Raw genomic sequence first — 3,466 nt, 5'->3', positions numbered from 1 at the left:
ATGTGAACTTTTTAGTGAGGACTGGCTACCACATTTGCAGTGCTATTTCTCTGAGATCTACATATCTCTCTCTCTTTCACACACACACACACGCACACACACACACACACACACACACACACACACACAGGAGTGGGCCAGGAGAGTGCTGCTGGCTGCAGGTTACATGACTTGTTCTGCTGGAAGCTGTCCACTTGACTGAGCAGAATTGAGCGAAGCTTTTATCCTGATACAAACTGCTGTCAAGGACAAAAATACCTCAGCTGAGATGATAATGTCTGCTGTCGAGAGCAAACAGTAATTCCACACAGTGGCAGTCACTTTTTGTTGGACCGGAGACCGGTCCCCGCTTGGTTTCAGGACCTGGCTGGTACATCAGTGAATAGTAGCTATTTTTTAAGATTGATAGTGTTGTTGGCAGTTTCATACGCATTTCACAGTGACACAAATCCAAGGTAATGCAACAAAACAAACATCAGCATGTTGAAATATTAGCCCAGGAAAAATGAATACTGGGCATCGTTTCAACCGTTCAGTTATTTGTTTCAAACAAACAGACAAAACCGCTATTTGGTAAAACTGTGTACTGGAATGATTGGGTTTTCTACACATACAGATGGCACTGAAGATAATAATAGTAAAAAAATATCTGCACTGCAGCATTTGAAAAAATCATTTAAAAGCAGATTTTCAGCTTTCTTTGTCTGAGAATATTTGTTTGTGTCTGTGAGTTTGTGCTTGTGCAGTGTTTATTCGTGCATTTGTCCACACAGTATAGCAAATCTGGCCTCGGGTCTAAACAGGACTGCAGCCCGCTTGGTTCCTAGTAAGGACACATGCAAGTACTCAGATGAGATAGTCAATGAACTCGTAAGATTCCAGAGATCCACACACTTTATTCTAAAGGGCATTGATTTTCTTTCTAACATCACAGTCTTTCTTTTTGTGTATGCCAGTCATTTGCCAGCCCTTCACCCAGCTGTCTGGGAGTATCTGTGTCAGACCTACGAGCAGTCTTTGCAGGTCACTGTGTTAATCTCTGCTCTCTGGCTGCCAATGAGGTTCAGCCGGGGTCTGTGGGAGCAGCTGGTGTGCCATTGCAAACAGCCAGACTGAAACCAGGGTTCCTTGGCTTGGCATGAATCAGATCTGATACCCCTCTGCCTCGTGTCTACCTACAGCCATGGTGGTGCCTACCATGGCACTGAACTGGTCCAAGGCTACCTTTTGTTTTGCTGTGGGAAGGTCTTCTGACCTTCTGGTGGTGTTCATGGCAAGAACTGGATCTTGATCAAACGAAATGTAACACTTGTGTGCAGCCGTCCCCACATGAAGGACAGCTTCACTGCCAACAGTATCACTTCAGTTGGCCTGTTTTGTTCTTTATTGCAGCGTCTGTCTCATTGAGGTAACACTTGGTTGGGCAGATCAGCACTTGCTACTTCTTGACAATGGTTCTCAAGCGTTCCTCGCTGGCTCTGGTGAGCTGAGTGATAACAGTTTTTCACACTATTGCTGCTTGAGTCAGCTCTCCTCTCTTTTCGTAAAGAGCGATAGGATTTGCCTCAGGCTTGGATTTCCTCCAAAGTAATGCAGGAATGTTTCCTCTTACCACAGAAATATTTTAAGAGAAGAGGGATTGTGTTAACGCACTTGTTGCAACGTGAGCCTCTGGGTTCATCTGGTGGGTAGGTTAAAGAATAAGGGATTTGACTCATTGACAATGCCACTATCACTCTTGGAAATAAGAACAGAAATATCCATCAGGATATGTGAGTGCTGATTTCCTCTTGATGATACAAGAAGCTCATTACTGTATATCTACATCAGACAGGACTACCAGAAAAAAAATGTTTGATTGTTTTTTCTTGCACTGATTATTATCATTAAATGGGTCCACAAGATAAAGTTTGAGGTATGAAGTGTGAAATAAGACTGATAGATTGTAATAGGGTGTCAAAAATTCACGGCTGATAGCTGATAGACAATTATATCTTTAACGTTGCTGTTGAATGAACTGTGGATGTCTAAACATTATCAGTTTTCAATTTTCAACACCGCGTCCCCACATGGTGCTGATTAATGAAAAAATTGATTGGAAGATGTTTTGGTGCCTTGTTTTTAGGAATTTGTTAGGGTGCTAGAGAGAAAGAGAATGACTAGCCAAAATAAGAGGAAATAGGTAAAGAAATACGGACAAGTGAAATAGAATGAGAGGGATTGGATGTCTTAACAAGTGATTTTATAACTTATGGACAGAGCCTCTGGGTCTGAAAAAGGAAAGCAGCTTTCTTTCTAATGGCCAGAAGTGGGCAGGTCCACTCTTTTAATGAAGAAAGTCAGATTGTATGTAAGTTTATGAAAAAATATCCTACTTGAGTTAGTCGTCTATTTGGAATAAATAGAAGATCAAGCATGATATGGGTCTGACTACCTTATAATTGGCAAGTTGCTACCACAGCATGCCCTCATGTTCTCAGTCAAATCCACTCAGTGTCCTTCCCAGCTCCACCCTCTTGTCCAAATATGGTCACTGCTGGCTCCAAAAAAACTAATTAGACAGTCGTTATACTGAACTCAAGGCTTAAACTCTAGCCCACAAATCAATGGGTAACACGTGTTCCTAATTAAAGAGCTGGTTTGAGAATTAGATTCGTAGAGTTCATAGAAAGATCAATGTAATAGTGCAGAATCTCGGTCTGCTGACAAGGCAGACTGGTAATCAGAGACATCACACACACACAGTCACACAAGGATTTATTTTCTTATCAGTTGTCTTGTACAGGAAATAAGATGACGGGGAATAAGATAAAGAGGCAGGGTGGAGAAAAGATGAAAGGTTGGGAATATGGAAAATTGCAAAGCCAAAGAAATTGACAGGCTGCAGGAAAGACGCATCAGGTTATGGAGAATATTGTAGGGTTAAGGGGAAACAAATACACAGCTTCATGTATAGATAGGAGCATGCTATATCTCATCTCCGTTCTCCATTCCTATCTTTCATATGCAAACATCTCGCTCGCTTTCGTGTTGACATTTGGTGAAATTGCTTTTCCCAAACCAATTTCTTAACTTCATCAAGGCAAGAAAGAAGTGGAACGGCCACAGCTGTTGCCCTCGTAGCCATGGAGCCTACAATCAATTTTTATTGTGTCATCTTCCTTTCAAAAGAATAATGATATCGAAGATCACATATGGATATCTGTTGTTCTTGCTGAGATGATGAGTCTTGGCAAAAACACAATGTGAGAAATGCTCATGAGTTTCATGAAATTATAGCGTCTTAAGAAAGAACAGCAACAGTGTAGCTCATTTGATGTAGAGGAAACAGCTGTTCGTAGGAGTCTAGGGTGGACTGTTGCATTGCATCATTTGGGAATTACTTGTGATGCCACCTGTACAGTTAAATCATTGAACATTCTTCTGCTCTCGTGTTGCAGCCAGCTTGAATTCACATCCTGATTCC

This window comes from Sparus aurata, chromosome 9, assembly GCF_900880675.1.
Source record: "Sparus aurata chromosome 9, fSpaAur1.1, whole genome shotgun sequence".
NCBI lineage: Eukaryota > Metazoa > Chordata > Actinopteri > Spariformes > Sparidae > Sparus > Sparus aurata.
Note: the sequence above shows the minus strand (reverse complement) of the source record.